Genomic DNA, 19,015 nt, shown 5'->3' on the forward strand with positions numbered 1-19,015 from the left:
TAAAGCTGGTTTTATTTGTGATGGAAAAACTATCGGCTTTCGCACAGCCCCCCGGAGTCAGTGCCGTACCGGGGCGATGGATGGATTGTGAACTTGGCAATCAAACTGCTTTCGTGAAGCGTTTCGGTCCCGGAAAAATTGAAAACTGTTAATTCTGACAATTTCGAGCATTTATCTTCAGATTGTTTTATAGGTTTTGGTGGTAGTGTTTGTTCCGCACATTTGCGAGAAAATGCATAGCTATTGTCAAATGTTATATTCTAATGAAAGCATTTATGACTGCAATTAATTTTATTTCAATTAATAACATTATTAAAACGTAATGTTCTGGATTTAACATCTTTAGTAAAGTTAATGAAAAAATAGATGTCATCTATTTGCTTCATGTAAACAATCTCTCTAAAAGTAATAAGAAAATTGTTCTTATTTTGAATGATTTAAACCTTCCGTTACAATGCCTAAAATTATCTTTCGAAAAAATTTTGAATTGTTTCATTTCATTGGAGATCTCAAATATGTCAGATTTCTGCCAAAATAGTTGAAAATCTTTTCCAATTGATACTGGAATTGTTCCGTAATTTCTTCTACTTGCAAAAGCACAACCGTTGTATTCAACTACGTTTTCTCCCAAACTGTCCTCAAGCGAGAATTGAGGACATCAAGAAGTTGGCCGTCCTGTTGGATCATATCGATTACATCATCTGAACGGCTTCTAAGGCACTTGGTTTAATTTTTCGTGTTACAACATTTACCACAAGGAATTGAAAAGTCAATTCCTTTTGAAAATAGAAAACCTTTAGATGTTTGATCATGTCGGACGAGTTCTAGTTTTCATCAAGCTATGGAAAAAGACGCATCCATGCATAAAAGCAACGGTGAAATTGAATGAATTGTGACACGGATTGGTCCACCATCCCCCGTATTCTCCAGACCTGGCCCTCAGCAACTATTGTCTATTTCCAAACCTGAAAAGGTGCCTCCAGAGAAAGAAATTTTCATCGAATACTGAGATCATTGCAGAAACTCAAGTCTATGTTAAAGGCCTTGATAAACCTTTTTACCTTTTTATGTATAAAAAATAGGTATAGAATTCGCTCAAACTTTAGAAAATTTTCCGAGGCTCGGAGGATCGTGTGTCATATACCAATCGATTCAGCTCAAAGAACTGAGCAAATGTCCGTGTGTGTATGTGTGTGGGTCTGTATGTGTGTTGTCAACAAAGAGGTCGAGATCTCAGAGATGGCTGGACCGATTTTGATCAAACTACTAGCAAAAGAAAGTTCTCCCCGTCACCCAGAACGCTATTGAATGGTTTTGAGATCGGATGTTTACTTTTTGAGTTATACGAAGTTTTATGTCAAAATTTTAACAGTATCTGTCATACTTGATCTGGAAAACAGATTATGTTTTTGAGACTTAGTTTCCGCACGGTAATAGCTATTCAACAAGCCATAGATTGTTAAAATCCGTCCAGTTTCAACGGAGATATCGACATTTTTGTGTAAGCGACTTTTCCCCCTTTCCAGCAGTAACAGTTTTGTGCATTGCAGAGGTGGAAATAAGCCCATTTTGCGCACAAAACTGTGAATCAAGATTTCCGATTGTGAATCAAAAAACTAAATACCGTAAAATAAAAAATTGGGCAACAAAACTGTATATTACACAGTGTAGTAGAAGACCTTATGCATACGATCTCTTTTTATTGTGCTGAGACAAATTTGTTCTCATTCTCAGAAGTCAACCATGCCATTAACAATCAAAGTCTTGGCATTATATTCCTTTTGTGGAATTTGGCCTTTCTGTTTCAACATACTTCGCAGCCGAATCTTACTGTACAGAATCATTACATGGCTCCTACTGACACCAAGAATCCTTCCAGGTCGAGGTTCGAATTTAATAATGTGGTTTTCAAAAGCGGGGAAATGTATCTGTAACCATACAGTCATTCTAAAGCTATTCTACATGTTTCTTGGAAATCCTGGTGCGATCTTGCTCTACACCACCTTAAAATTTATTTAAAATATTTTGCTTGGTCATACATAAAAACCATTCAAATATGATCAAGAATTAAATACAGTAATCACGTTAGCAATTTTAATTATATTAAACTACTTTTCAAACCTGATCATATCGATAATAGGAGTAATTTTGCACACTTTTAATGAATTTAGATTTTTTGAAAATATTTTAATGAACATAATAATAGACATAATAGACAATTAGATTAAAATAAAAGGTTCGCCACCAATATCTAGTTTAAAAAAATATTTTAGCTCTCAAACAACTTGTTGGTTAAATAGTGGATTGCAAGCGCATACATTTAATTAATACAGCAAACGTAATGAATCTAAAATTATAGTGGTCTATAATGAACACAATAAGGTTATAAATCTTCATAACCGTGGTCTCCCACATACATTTCAAATTACCTTTTATGTCGAATATATAAACAAAATCAGGAATATATTAAAAAAAAATATGCGAGTTTGATTATTATGCTCATTTGATAGAACGTTTTGTTGAGAATGTACGGATAGTTTAGGTATATTTTTTCAAATTTTTGCATCTAATTAAAAAGCGATACCCATATGTAGAAGATACTGCAGTTGAATTCTGGAACTTTCCAGATAGTGAAACTGTTAACTTCTAAAATGCTCCTAAATTCAGGGCTGGAAAAATCAAGTTCGAAAAATAATCAAATCATTATCACTAGTGAAGATTATTGCTCGTTATCTAATCCTCTTAAGATCAGTTTATCAGTGATCTTTTTTTTTATTCAATATTATATTATAATTTTTAGGCACACTGCTTAAGCTCTAAGATGCCAAGGGTATTTACTAATCTTAATTATGACTAACTTAAAACTAGAATAGTACCATTATGTAATGTAGTATCGGGGTAGCGGGTTCTCGACAATTCAGCTTTCAGCTGGCGATCGGCAGTGGCCGATGAATAGAATATTGCCTGAGGGTCTTCCATATAGCGTTAGCGAATATCCTTGTTGGCCGCATCCTTCGGTCCGTGTGGGTCCGCGGGTTCAGTGATCTTTGAATCACATCGATAAAAATCAATACTGATCTTCCGTCACACAAAATCGGTAGTGGTTTTGAGCTACTATTATCACTGATTTCTGTAAGATCAAACCACTGGACGATTCGATCAGAAAATCACATATGACCAAGATCAGACATGAGTGCCGATAATCGTTGATCGCAATGAGGGGTGTGAAAATTAGTGACAACAGTAATCTAACAGGAATTAACTACCGCGTGTCAATGAGACTTTTAAAGTCTTGGAAAATTTCCAATTTTCTATCTTTGGGAAGTTTAGTGATGGGTGATAAGAAATACTAAAGGAGCATGTACATCAATAATTTTTGGCAATTTATATTCTTGAGGGTGCTCAAATTGGGGAAAGTTGTCAATTTTTAACTTTTAGGAATGCTCCTTTATCACCACAGTTGGGAAAAATACCGGTTTCGTTACGGCACGGTTTACGAAGTTTCAACACATGATCTCGTTTGATACAAACCGTGTAAGATTTCGCAACCTGTTGTTTAATTCGCATTGAAATAAACACTAGATGAAGGAAAATGAATGCTAGATGATGGTTTTATGAAAATAATCAGTTTAGATCGTAATCACATTGATAATGTTAGTTTAGCAGTTTTCACTGCGCAATAGCAATACGGAATGCAAAAGTAGTACAAAAATATACCACACCAAATATTGATTATAGCGACAAAAGACTTTGTTTTACTTCCAGCTGGTTGATGCTGATGATGATATTCGTGTACTGTTTAGATTAAACCCAATAAAACGCTATTTGACAAGAACATGGTTTATAAAAGTAACAGGAGCGCAGCATTTGGCGCAGCGTTCGAATTGGGCCTTTGAATTGGCGTAGAAAAATCCTGCACTTCTGTTACTTCTGTGTATGATATTAAAGATAAATGGGGTATCATTAATCAGCTGCATAGCACGCTTTGTGCTTGGGCATGTTTTTCTTATCATTATAATTGTTATTCATCGCAGTATGTATGTTAATATTATTAGTTGTTCTCATTGATGATATTACTCCACCACGACTGTGAAAAACTGTGAATCAAAATATTTGCTTATTTCCACCTCTGGTGCATTGTATGACAAAGCGATGCTTGGGAGCAACGTGAAACACGAATTTTTATACATACAATTGTTTCTAAGTACCAAAAACACTGTGTACAGCATCCTTTTTCATGACATTTAACTTCGGACCGATTTTAGCACGGTTCATTTTTGGCATCATAGTCGTTCGAATATGACATATTTAAACCAGATGATAGCAGTATTTTCGGAAGGGCTCAGCCGTGTTCTACAAACTCAGATTCATATGAAAAGTCTTGCTCCTAAACAAGGTTCCTAAATTATGTTTGGACCCGACTTCTGGTTTCGGAGCTACAGGATGATATGTAAAACCAAATTAAAATAGTGTAACTCGTAGATGGCTGAACCGATCTAAGATTCAAATGAAATCTAAGAACCATAAAAGATTAAAATGAAAGGTCTTAAGATTCTACAAAACATCTCGCTCGCTTTTGAGTCTGATCCATCTTCCGGTTTAGGGGATACAGGGTGATTAGTTTGAAATGTCTATTTCACTTAAATTAATCAGGTTTATCGGGTTTGCAGATTTGGATAGTCGATAATCAAATAAATTTATTTCAGTTTTAGTAGCGTTCAGTTTTAGATTCGGATTCAATTCGCCATACGATTTCTCAAAGATGTCTACACTGATTTTTAAACATTTTGAAACAAATGTAAACTAAGCTACTCAGGTGAATTTATCTGACTTCGGCTACACCGGTTCCAGTATCGAATCGTTTCTTAAAGCTCAATCGTTTTCTCAAAAAAAGCCAAATCGACAAAGACAAAATTCATTAATTGTATCCAATTATGACTTCCGATTCTCGAATTACATGATGATGAATTTTTAAAATTCAAACCGATTTAGAAGATGACAATCCCGAAAAGCTTCAAAGTTGGACTCAAAACTGTTGTAATTTATTCGTCATATGGCCATACGAATCGGTTTGGGTTATGCTGGTTCCTGAATACCGGCTCTGGAAGTACCTTAAATTACCGTAAACTCTAAAGATGAACTTACATATCATGGCATGTTTAATCGATTATCACACTTTTAGATTCAAATTCGACCCGATTTGCAGTTTCGACATTACAGAGTAATGAGTGATTAAAAGATCAAATTGTCGCTTAAAACGACGGTCATTAAAATAATGTCATAAGAACTAAAACACCGAAGAATAATCATTCAAAAAAACACATGCGGATTAATAAAAAAAGGTATCATCTCACTGCTAGGTGGATTAGGCACGCTTTTTTTTAAACTCAACGTACATCAAAATGTTGGAGCATCGATGGGTCAAGTGTATGGCTTTATATGGAGATTATCCTGAAGAATAAAAGAGTTTTCACGGTAAAAATCCGGTACTTTTCATTCCATGTAGTATTTTCTTCTATATGCTAGGTTTAGTTATGGGATTAGTTTCAATTTCCAATATTTAATATTTACTTATTGAAGCTAACGACAATTGTATCGGTAATCGTATTTGTATTTGTAATCGTAGATAAGGAGATTTTATGCCTGCTGAAGAGGAAGATAGTGGATTTCAGCTCAACCAGGCGTTTCACGTCTAAATAAATAAATATTGAGCTTAGGTATCTGCCGCAATATAATAAAAATATCAATGTCAAGCAAATTTTCACCAGACACTGTATCGATAAGTAGTTAGAAACATGCAAACATTTATTACTCTGAAATGGCTTAATTTTTTGCAGCGTGTTTTGCGGTGACATGGTGATTGGTTTCGGTACGGTTTATCGTTTCAATGATGAGTCGAATTGATCCGGAAACGTGAAAGAAAATTCTGCACACTTGGTGCTCAGAAAGTGGTGTCACGTACAACGAAATTGCAAAACGGGTGAAAGTGCACCACACCAGTGTCAAAAATATTATCGAGAAGTTCGGTAAGACCCTTTCCATGAAGGAATTTCCCGGATCCGGTAGGAAAACGGGTCCCAGCCAGCCCGGTCGGGACTTAAAAGTGGTTGAGTACATCAGGAAAAATCCATCGCCAAGCAGTTCAACACCAGCATCGGGATGATTCAACGGATCAAAGTTCGGAACTCCCTGAAAACGTACAAGAAACAGAAGGTGCCGAAAAAGTCCCTGGTACAGCAAGTTCAGGCCAAAACAAGAGCGCGAAAACTGTATAACCGGATTCTACAGAATAAAGACGGATGCATCCTGATCGATGACGAAACCTACGCCATGGAAGACTCTCGAGCGATTCCCAGACCGCAATATTATACGAAATCGGTGTACCAGGACCTGGAAGACGCTGGCACCACGGTGGCGATGGAAAAATTTGGTGATGGTCTGGCAAGCAATTTGTACCTGTGGTTTGCGGTCGTCGATTTTCTTCACGAAGGGCACAATTAACGCCAAGGTGTACGAGGTAGAATGTTTGAAGAAGAGAATGCTGCCATTGTACAGAAAACATAAGGCTCCTCCTCTCTTCTGGCCGGATTTGGCTTCAGCCCACTACGCCAACTCCGTTCTACAGTAGTTGTCAAAAAATAATGTACAATTCGTGGAAAAGGACATCCGAACCCACCGAACTGCCCGGATCTTCGGCCAATTGAAAGGTATTGGGCAATTGTCAAGCGGCACTTTCAGAAGGAAGGTACAGTGTCCCAAAACATGCAGGAGTTCAAAAAAAAAACTGAACAGATGCCAACAGGAAAGTCACAAAAGTAACTGTGCAGAATTTAATGAAGAATGTCAAGTCCAAAGTGCGAGCGTTTCACAGAAACTAGGATAATCAGTGAAATGCATAAAAATGTAATTTTTCTACAATATATCGAAAACTGATGTCAAAATATGTTTTTTTCGCTTTTTTATTCAATAATCAATGTTGCTAACTACTTTTCGATACACTCCGTATTACCGTTACTCAAATTGAATCCAAGATATAAGGTATTTCCAGGCATGTTTTAAACATCATGACAACATCATGACATTTCGATAAGTCAGAAGCAAAGTAACAGTCATTTAAGTGAAGTTACCAATTTCGTGTTTAAATGTGTCATTGCTTCTTGATGAAAAAAATACTGTATAAGCTAAGAAATGAATTCAAAAGTATTATCCGAATTCTGAACTGAATTTTAAAATTGAGCTCCGGATCTAAATTTCATTCACGATTCATCGAAATGAACTAGAACTGAATAAGAGACCTCAATTCAAAACCTAAATACTGAAACTGAACTCAGGACATGAATTTTAAAACTGAATTCTGAACTACTTTCAAATCATAGACTCTCGAATTAAATTTCAAAAATTGATTCTAGGCGTGGATTCTTGAGCTGAATTTTTGAATCGGAATTCTGGAACTGGATTCTGTAATTGAGTTCCTTTCTTGAATTCTAGCATTGGATTCTGAAAATGAGCTCTAGAAGTAAATCTTGGATTCTAAAATAGAATAGAGGAATTGAATTCCAAAACTGGGATCAGAAAATGGATTTCTAGAATTGAATTTCGGAACTCGATTTTGGACCTGGATTTTGAAAAGGAGTTTCAGATTCTGGAGCGAAATTCCAAAGCTTGATTCTTGATCTTTTTTATGGATCTGGATTCTTGAACTGAAATCTGTACCTAGATTCTAAAACTGATTTCTGGAACTGCAACACATTCTTGAACCTGCACTCCGAACTTGGATTTTGAAACTGAATTCTAGGAATAGAATTTTGAACCTGAAGACTGGAACAGTATTCTGGAACTGGAAAATGGATCTGGAATCTGGATTCTTTAACTGATTTCTAAGTCTGGATTTTGAAACTGAAATCTAAAAAGCCGGATTCCTAACCTACGATTTTGAAACTTTAATTCGCAACAGAATTCTAGAAAAGAACTTAACTCAAAATAGTCATTAACACACAGAATATAACCGCAACGAAATGAGGACTGGTCCTAAAAACTTTTTTAACAAACAAAAACTTAACTGAAAAGCATTTTCCATCTCAATTGCACCTCGTCGGACATGTAGGAAAATGTAGTTTAATGCTGGAACTGTAACTGAACCTGAATAAAGACTGTACCAGAAAGTATGGACGCACTTTGATTTCGCTGTAAATAATTCACAAGTGTTAGATATTCAAATTTTATTCGATATACTGATAATATTGGACTACAACAACAGAATATTATTCTCAACATTCGGAACTTAGCCATTGTAGACTAGCTGGCGCTCCTTCTTGTGAACGTTCCTCATTAAATTCCGTACAGACTTTTTGGCGACAAGTTTTGACACTTTTTCCAGTCTTTTTCGAACTGTTGAATGATTTCGGCTGCCGAGACATGTTTCATAAGATGTGCCTTCGTCAATGCCCAAAATTCCTCAATTGGTTGAAGTTGTGGGCAATTTGGTAGATTCATGTCTTTTGGGACGAAAGTGACATTTTTGATAGTATACCAATCTACCGTTGATTTGGAGTAGTGGCAAGAAGCAAGATCTTGCCAGTTGTGGCTTCGAATCATGGGTAGACGGCGTTTTTGTAAACATTCCTTGATATATATTTCGCTGTTCATTGAAGCAGTGGTAATGAAGGGATTCGAAATCTTACCGCAGCTACAAATTGCTTGTCAGACCATAGCTTTCCTGTTAAATTTTTCGACTTCAATCGATGTCTCGGACTTGTTTAACACTTGCCCTTCTCGCACCGTATAATATTGTGGTCCCGGCAAGGATTTGTAATCGAGTTTCACGTAGGTTTCGTCGTCCATGATTATGCAGTTCAAATTTCCAGCAAGAATCGTATTGTACAGCTTTCGAACGCTCGGCCTGATCGATGCTTCTTGTTTCGTACTACGTTTTGGTTGTTTCTGCTTCTTATAGGTTCGAAGATTCAAACGTTCTTTAGCACGAAGAACATTTGACTTCGAAGCGCCCATTTTTTTTATGCATCCCGAACTGAAACCTCCTTTTTTTGCTCAAACGCCTTCAGTATACGTTTATCCAACTGAGGGTTAGTAGAACCTTTCTATCGATCCGTTTTCGGTTTATCCTCAAAGGTTTTATCCTTGCCGAACTTCCTGATTGCATTTCGCACCGCTTTTTCACTTACTCCTTCCATTTTTGCTATCTTTCTCAGTGACAGTCCGCGTTCTGTGCACCATTTAAAATGTGCATGTGCATGTGCACGCATTTCGAAACAAACTAATGAAAACGAATAAACAACTGCACAAGTGGTTAGAGAAGAATGTAAACAACAGGAAGCAGCCACGAAAATTGACAGATTCTGAACCATTGCGAAATGGCAGCGGTTTTTGGTTGCGTCCATACTTTCTGGGACAGTCTTTATTGGCATTGAATTTTGAGCCAGAAGTTTGAAACTGAATTCGGTACCTGAATACTTGGCCTGGATTTTGAAGCTGAATTCTGAACGCGTTTTCTTTTTTAAAAGGTGGGAAATTCGAGTTCAAAAGATTAGAAAGGCACAACAATTTGGAAGAAAAGTGCGTCATCCACAATATTGGCACTGTAAAACAAATTCTGAGAACGAAGTATTTGCACTTCTATATAATAAGTATTCTATTGTTCATAAAATTTAATGTTGAAAAATTTTCCATGAGAGGGGTTAAAACAACCCAATCAAATTTCGAAGTGATCGCTGTACCAAATAACTCCTTTATCAATACCAAGTTTTCATTATTTTCTTTTTTCAACCTCTTCAGACGAACGAACAAAACCAGTGCAAACGTTGTGAGCTCATCAGTATGAGAACAATAAAAGAACGAAGAGAATTTTCTAATGAAAAATACAGAGAATTTGAGATGCGGGAGGATTCAGCGAGGCCAGAAAAAGTAGAAGGTTGCCTAATTGGTTCCAGAACGCTTGATAATGGACCATCAGGATTGTTAATATATACTTTAAGTAGCCTTAATGAACCTGTGTCTCGTTTCTGCTACGCACTCTTATTGTTACAAGCCATAACAGTGCTATTAATTTCCTACATTAGTGGTGGCTTATGCTCGTCGTCTGAACATGAAGAACCAATAAAGTTAAAACAGAATTAATCTAAATATCGTAATTAATTCATGAACCCAAAGTCTCATAGCAGGAAAGTACACAAACCGCAGGTCATAATCGATCGAACCAAGCTCGATTGAAAAATACCAAAACTCCGACGTCAACAACGGGGCTTAGAAGCATTTTGTTATGATTCACTGCTCGGGTTAGTGGCATACTGAAGCTGCAATCGCACTGCTCGTAGGAAGAAAATATCTGAGGCGTATCACAAGAAGCTGTTGATGAGGCTAACACGGATGGAGACTATTATTCACATGTCCTGGGTTTCTCCGCAGGACGTAAACCGAGAATGCACTAACGATAGTGAAGCACGTACTTTCTGGAAAGTAACGGGATGATGACGATGATGCCGATGATGATGATGATGTTGATGGCAGGGACGATAATCGTAATTGCAATTATACCTGCGTACTTGAGTTATTGCTTACTGGCATCAACAAATTGAATAATTATGTAATGACGGGTGTATAGACCATGGTTGTTTTCTAGAATGTATTGAACGACTGGTGAAAATATAGTTGTATTTGTTGCGTTGATTGATGATAAATGTCGTATTAGTGGTTTAAACCGATACCGGTTATTCATCACGTCACGTAGTTAGAGATACGATAATGTCTGTCCATCGTGTAAAATCAATACTTGGTAATATTACAAGCTTTTCGATCGAAGATGACGTCGAAGGAAGAGCAAGCGCAAAAAGCAATGAAAATCCGGATCTTTCAGTAAGGACCTAGCCAATAACTTGCAAAAATCTTGGTTCCTGCAAGCACTGGGAACGGAGGATCTCAGGAACTACCAGACGGACGCAAAGGTGAAGCAAATATTGCAGAAGAGACCAAATCTTTAGGTACGTAGGTGGCTAGAAAAATGAAAATGCTTCCAACATTCGTGTATACTTCCAAGTACCGGCAAGGTACGAAGTCGTTCAAGGGAAAAAATGTACCGAATATCGTAATGATGAATGACGTGTGACGACTAAAACCCCGGTGCGCAAGTTGTATTGCAAATGTTTGACGAAATTTTCCTACTTAATAAAGGACGATGAAACTTAGTTTCCCAAAAAATATTTGGTTTGGCAGGCAGTATGCAGCTGTGGTCGAGTAAACAGAAGCTTCATCGCTACCGGAACGGTAAACTAGGAAATATACCGTGAAGAATGCCTACTCGGAGTTGCGACCTATCTAGCGTTATTGGACTCTCTTAAGTGCTGGGGCCAGTGTGTTTTAGGGCGTTTTAGAGGGCTATTTTCACGCTTCAAATCTGATTTCCTCAGAAACGGTAACGAATATCGAAAAACGCAACTGACAATCTCTTAGAAAATGAGTTTAGATTATTCCGTGATAATTTTAGAATGATTCATTGACTTTAACGGTCGGAAAAGTCTTTCTTCTGATGGAAGAATTGCATAGCTGAAAACGCCGTCTTTCAACTTGTTAATTGAATATCTCGCCTTCAAAAGCAACGTAACGTAACGTAACGAAACATGAGAGAGAAATAAAATCGGCTCAGCAAGGCTGCCAAACAAGCGGTAGCTTTATTGGATTTTATGTGGTGTAGTCAAACTTGTAACCGAAAATATCCAAACTTTCTTGGCCACCCAGCCACATCGAGAGTCATTTTGCACATTTGCGAGAGAGCATGGAGGGAAATGTAATACGCAGAGCGAGCCACGTGGTTATGTGCGACCTACTGGCCTCAGCCCTTAACCCTTTCACGACCATAAGATGTGCAGGACGAAATATGTCAGTACAAGACAATATTTTAGCTATTGGGTGTGTAAATTAGTAGAATATCACCAGAAAAACATAGCAGCGTGCATAAGTTTCCTATAATTTTATGGGAAAAATTTTTCCCTATGATTCTTAGAAATAAATAGAAGAAGAGTTGGGTTTATTATATAGTAATTCAATTTATTGCTTTAATTGCTTTAATTATCAGAGTAGTGAAATAAATAGTTAGTTACGGCATTCTACGAAACGATTTCATGTACTTGTGCACATAACACATTTATTATGTGTTCTATTTTCTATACATCATTTTACACAAACTTTTTTAGTGCAATAAAGATTGATAGTTCTTTTTACTTATTTGTTCAGAAACACATTTGTCCCCTTGGAAATAAGTTTTCTTTAACAGTAAAAAAAACATCGATTTAATAGTAATTGAAGAATCTATAAGGATTTTTATAAAAAGGAAACATATTGCCCTTGAGCGTTAAGGGGTTAATGGAAAAAAAAACCTTTTTTAATCCACCTTGTTGTATAATGATGTCTTTCTCATATTACTTATATTTCCACAAATATCACAATCTTGAATAAAATAAGAAACTTTCCTTTGGTATGAACTAACATAACCTTTTAAATTTGTAAACACTTATGTCAAGTTAATAAGAATTTTTGTTTATTTCGCATCGTCGCACCAAATTATTAAACACACTTTACCCTATGGATCTGGAACCGGAAGTCGGATCAGGATGAAACTAAACAGCCTATGAAACTAAAGGAACTTTTATTCAAACCAGTTTGTGAAAATCGATCAAATCATCTCTGAGAAAATTGAGTGAGTCTCGTTTTAGAGTTTTAGACCACTATTTCCGGTACTTCTGAAACCGGAAACTTGGAACCACTATAGCCGAAGTCGGTTCGTTTAGTAAGTAAATAATGTAGCCTACAAATTGAATCAAATCTAGAAGAATTTTACTCTTTTTTGCATCGTCGCTCTAAATGACGGTATGCAATTTTAAACACACGTTATCCTATGAAAGCGTGATGAAATTCAATAGAAACCTATATGGGCTATGAGATTTTTTATTTCACGAATTGACATTTACTCACACACACAAACACATACATTGCTCAACTGGGTACAAATTGAATAAAAGATTTACAAATTCACATATTTTTCACCTGAAATATATAGATTTGAATGTAAGGATGCCTGCACGCTATACGAAATTGAGCAAAGCACGCTGCGAACGGAGCAAAGCCGCACGTACCGACGCGTACTAGTTTTGAATCGTCATTTTGAATGACGATTTAAATGTTTTGACACTAATCGCTCTATAACTACGGAACCAAAAGTCGGATCTGGATAAAATTGCATAGTATATTTTAAGACAATGAGAGCTTTAATTTTGATTCGTGTAAATCGGGTTATCCGTTGCTGAAAAATAGAAAAGAAATAAGGAAAAGTTCAAATATTTTATTACCGGAACTTTACTTAGACTGTTGTGAATAATTCTACAAATTTTAAATATTCAATTATAAATCCGACCCAGTGCACAAAGTGCGACGCCCTGATAAGATATAATTTATCAGTGAACATTGGCTTCCAGTATGATAAATGTATATGTTTGATACACTTTTATCATAGCATAAGTTTTTTTTCTGTTCAAGCATATTTGACGAATTATGGCGGTTTTTTCATCAATAATTTCATGGAAACGGGTATAGAGTAAAGGGAAAGACGGTCGACGCACATTGGGTCAGAAAAAACGTCTGGTCCGAAAGGCGTACACACTTAAAACTTAATTTTGATCACGGCAAAGCGATATTTTACTGAAATTTCGGCCAAGATAGCTTTCTCCATTCTCGGTTTATTATTTCCGATTTCTCTGCAATTCAAAATTTTATACTGATATTCGGTTTTGTAAATTACCGTGTTTACAAGCGACTGGTCGTTTTGCCGAAATCAGCAAATTAATGATATCAACTTATCGGAATCTCGGTAAATAACTTTTAGACAACCAAAATTCGATGATTCATCAAAATAGCCGTTTTGGTTCAGTGTAAAACTCAGTGATGTAAATAAGTTTGTTTTAATGGTTGGATTTTAAGATTAATTGATAAATTATAATCAAAAGTTTTATGACTAATCTATTTACTCATGTTTTATCATCTAAATCAAATCTATATGTGAACTGAAAATTTCAAATTTCATCCGAGATTGTTAAGAGTATAGGACAATTTGAAATCATATGTTTGATGGCAACACGTGAATAATCGTTTTTCTTACCCATATTTGAAACGTTTTGCCATCTGCATTCTTTCAAACTCAAGTAAATTGAAAAATTCGTCAAAAAATTTTCTAAATACATGGGATATGGCAAAACAATCACCATAACGCTATCTCGTAGTGACCACGCTGATTGGATTGTTCAATAAATCAATGATAACGAGTTTTAACTGGAATGTTTATTTCATATTTCAAATTTTATTTTGATTAATTGCTTAAAATCTCGGCATTCGCTCACTACAGGGATGCCAGGTTCACAGATTGATCTATGTTTCACAGATTTTAAATTTTTTGCACAGATTTTAAAAATGACACAGATTTTAAAAGATTTCTAAAAATAATCACAGATATCCACAGATTTTGGAATAAATCACAGATTTTCACAGATTTTTTAAATCGAGCACAGTTTAGCACCAAAAAGTACAGAGCGGTTGAGGAAAAAGGTATAGAGCTCAGCAAAGCTTTGGCGAAATTCAGGAAAAAACAAAGTGTGTATGGTTTGTAAATTCTGCAATTGAAACAATAACAATTAAAACAATAAATAGCAATCGATCAACGCTGTGAAAGTAATTATTTTACTTCACATTATAAAAAGTACCACTACCACTAAGTGACGAGACATATGTAAAGAATTTTTCAACTTGAGCTGTTTCAAATTCAAGTTTCAGTTCCCAAATCGCATAAATCGGAATGTTAATCAGTTTCTATGAGATTCGAGTCCTGCCTCTACTGATTCTTGAAATTACTTTTTCGTTAAGTGGAGATCCATCAAATGAAGCAAATGAAGTTATATCGTAGCTGCCACGTAAATCATTGGCATAAAAATTTCAAACTGATTCAAGTATATAACTAAAACGAATCCAATGCTGAAGGTATCAAATACTCCCAGTGGTCGTGGACCGTGGTTATGGTGTGTGGTTGATGAAACAGAATTTAAAAAAAACTGCAATAGGCCATTCATCATTTCCCAAGGTCAACCTAGGGAGGCAGAATTCGCACCAAGTTGTACTCGACACCTCCGGTTGCATCGTTGCTTATTCTACCCGAACCCTTTGGTTGTGACGACCGGTAATGTGTGTTTTCAAACGTCAAAGAATGTCGTCGTCAACGTTACCGTTGACAAGCAGCTAATGCATGGTGGAACAAATTCTCGAAATACGTGTTCAAGACAAGCTCGCTTCCACTGCACGAGTGTTTGCGGGTATGAGCCTACATTTAGCCTACGTTCACGAATGGTAGCAAAGCGTTACGGAGCAGTTTGTCAAAAGACTACACGTAGGCGATATTATTCGACATGCTTTTGTGTGCCACTATGATAGGTAGCGAATCAAGTGACAGAAGGATGAATGCATTATATTTTCCTGATAATGCTACTATTTAGGAAAGGTGAAATGTTCAGTCTTAGTGAAATGCGATTAGCGGTTACATTTTACTAATGAACTCAATGATTCAACAAAAGTCTATGGAAATGGGTCCATGTTATTCACGTCGACAGCAAAATGAGTATTATGAAAATTTATCGATTGATCGTAGGATCTTTTTACCTTTCTCTATAGAAAGGTAATACAATTACTGGAAAAAACGACTTTCGAATGGAGCCTCGGAGACCCGTAGTGTTATATACCATTTGATTAAGCTCGACGAGATCGAAAAATGTCCGTGTCTATGTGCAAGGCTTTTAACGATTTTTTTTTCAATTTTCTCGAATATGGCTGACCGATTTTGAGAAATTTAGGCGCTTTTAAAAGTTACTACTGAGCCAACGATCAAGTTCGAAGATCGAAAGGCTGTGACTTCTGGTTACGGAGATGTGATGGTATAAATGACGTAACCGATAAAACGTTGTTGTTGTTTTACCGCTCAATTTTCTCAGAGATGGCTGAACCGATTTCAACAAATTTGGATTTGTTTTAATGCTACTATTGTCGTTTTTCATTGAAAACACTCATGGAGTGTTTTGCTCGATTCGTGCACTTTTCGTGCAGTCGGGCAATCAAAACAGGTGCACTGTGTTTCATTGATTTGCACCGCACGAAAAAAATGCACTTTCGGGGCAATTCGCGGGCAACTATTTTGCACCCGTTTTCTGAAACTTTTGGTTCTGGTTTAGATTTCAGCTCTGGAACTCAGGTTCAGAATCCAGTTCCAGAATTCGGGTTTTAGAATCTAGGTTCCAGATTTCATTCCCAGAACCTAGGTTCAGATTCAAGATGCAGAATTCAGGTTCATAATCCACGTCCAAAATTCATTTCCAGAATCCTAGTACTGGGCGAAAATCTAGAATTCATGTCCAAAATTTAGTTCTATTGTTCAGATCCAGAACCCAGGTCCCGAATGCTGGTCCAGATTCCAGGTTAAAAATCCAGGTCGAGAAATCAGATGCAAAATCCAGGTTCTGAACCAAAGTTCAGTAGTCAAATCCAGAACTCCGGATTCTAGAACCAAAATCCAAGTTCAAAATCCAGGTCCAAATGTTCAGAATTCAGGTCCAAATGTTTTTTTTTACAAAATCCGATTCCAGAACAGATTTAGAATTCATGTCAAGAGTTCAGATACAGAATCCAGTTATGTAATTCTGTTCTAGAATCCAGGTTCCGAAACCAGATCCAGATTTATTTTTAAGATCTATAATTGAAGTTCAGAAACCAGAATTCTGGTCCAAAACAATTTCCAGAATCCAGGTCTATACACTTAAAACCGATTTTCGAGCTCAGCATATTGAAATATCGAATTAGATCGGCAACAAGACTGATTCTTCAGTAATTTACATGCTCTTTTCCGATATTCGTGAAAGTAATATACTGATATCTCGGTAAAGCGCATTCTTTTGCAGAAGTTTCGTATAATACTATGCAAAGCTTGTCAGTAAATAACAAATATACCGAAATCAGCAAATCCATTTGCCGAGATTTCGAACAGTGAGTTAGATTTTACTGAAACTCTGTGAGGCAATTAACATTAATAAAATATCCTCTTTCTTCCACCTTAGCTTTTATGATTTTTATTTTATATAAAAAGAAGAGCAATTCCTTCTTCGTTCAATTACTGATGACTCGGCAATTCATGATCGCTTTTGCCGAAAATCAAAATTTCTACTGGCTAGTTCGGCAATAATTGACAGTTCACAAATTTAGGATTGCCGAGATTCTCAGTATTTATACATTTTGCCGAGACGATCACCGAGCACTCGGCTGTACAAATTTCGGCTTTTTTGCCGAGATTCAGCAATAAAATTTAAGTGTGCAGTATCAAGGTTCAGGATCGAGTTCTACTCCAAAGTTTAGTTAAGAATAAAGGCCCAGAAAGCAGGTCCAAAGTGTACGTGTAGAATTTACATCCAGATTTAATGTTCAGAATTGAGATCCAGAATTCATTTCCAAAATCCAAGTGCAGAGTCCAATTTCATATTTCATGTACGACATCCAGTTCCATTCCAGTGTTGGGGCGGCTCGAAACAGCGTCTGTTCTCCCGGCCCGTGATCGGGCTGGAGAGTCTGCACGCGGTAACAAACGACAACGGCCAACGATGCGTGAACTTTGCAGCCTGATAGTTCGAAGCACCTTCTTCTCCCGCAAAAATATCCACAAAGCCACCTGGAGATCATCTGATCAACATACGGAAAATCAAATCGACCACGTTCTCATCGACGGATGATTCTTCTCCGATGTCATCAATGTCCGCACTTACCGCAGTGCCAACATTGATTCGGACCACTACCTTGTTGCAGTTTGTATGCGCTCAAAATTATCGACGGTGCACAACACTCGTCGCACAGGAACGCCGGGATTCAATCTCGAGCAGCTACGTAGCGTCCGTACTGCAGAGGAATACGCGCAACAACTGGAGCAAGGGCTACCAACGGAAGAGCAGCTTGGCGCAGCGACTCTTGAAGACGGCTGGAGGAATATAAGATCCGCCGTGAGTACCACTGCTGCAACCGTTCTAGGTACGAGGTTATCGAATCAAGGAAATGACTGGTTTGACGGCGAATGTCAGCAGTTGGTCGAAGAGAAGAATGCAGCAAGGGCGAGGATGCTTCAACACCGCACTAGAGGGAACGAGGAACGATACAGACAGGCACGAAACAGACATAACACGGTTTTCCGGAAGAAAAAGCGCCACCAGGAAGACCAAGATCGCGAAGCGATGGAACAGCTGTACCGCGCACATGACACACGGAAGTTCTATGAGAAGGTGAACCGCTCACGTAGAGGCTTCACGCCACAGGCCGAAATGTGCAGAGATACCAGTGGTAACCTTCTCACGAACGAACGTGAGGTGATCGACAGGTGGAAGCAGTACTATGACGAGTATCTGAATGGCGAAGCACAGGATACAGAGAACGACACAGGAATCAATCTGGATGCACGCTCAGTCGACGACAGGTTCCCAGCACCTGATCTGACGGAGATAAGTGAGGAGATCGGCAAGCTGAGGAACAGCAAAGCCGCGGGCAATGACCAGTTACCAGGCGAGCTGCTCAAACACCAATAGCTAAGGAATTCGTAGGGCCGTACCAAGCGGGATTTACTGGAGCCCGCGCCACTACGGATCACATATTCGCGATAAGACAAGTACTCCAGAAGTGTCGTGAATACAACGTACCCACGCATCACCTATTCATTGACTTCAAAGCGGCATACGACACAATCGATCGAGAACAGCTATGGCAGAACATGCAAGATATACGGTTTCCCGGATAAACTGACGCGATTGGTCAAAGCAACGATGGATAAAGTGATGTGCTACGTCCGAGTATCTGGGACGCTCTCGAGTCTCTTCGAATCTCGGAGAGGGCTACGTCAAGGTGATGGACTTTCTTGTATCTTGTTCAATATTGCCTTGGAAGGTGT

At 37.5% G+C, this 19,015-nt stretch overlaps 1 protein-coding gene across 1 annotated transcript in view; it reads right to left on the minus strand.

Moving 5' to 3' along the window:
• The window catches only part of LOC131432208 (neuropeptide SIFamide receptor-like), a 401,852-nt gene that overhangs the window by 236,410 nt on the left and 146,427 nt on the right, over nucleotides 1–19,015 (minus strand). The window lies entirely within an intron of this gene.

The sequence above is a fragment of the Malaya genurostris genome, chromosome 2 (assembly GCF_030247185.1).
Source record: "Malaya genurostris strain Urasoe2022 chromosome 2, Malgen_1.1, whole genome shotgun sequence".
NCBI lineage: Eukaryota > Metazoa > Arthropoda > Insecta > Diptera > Culicidae > Malaya > Malaya genurostris.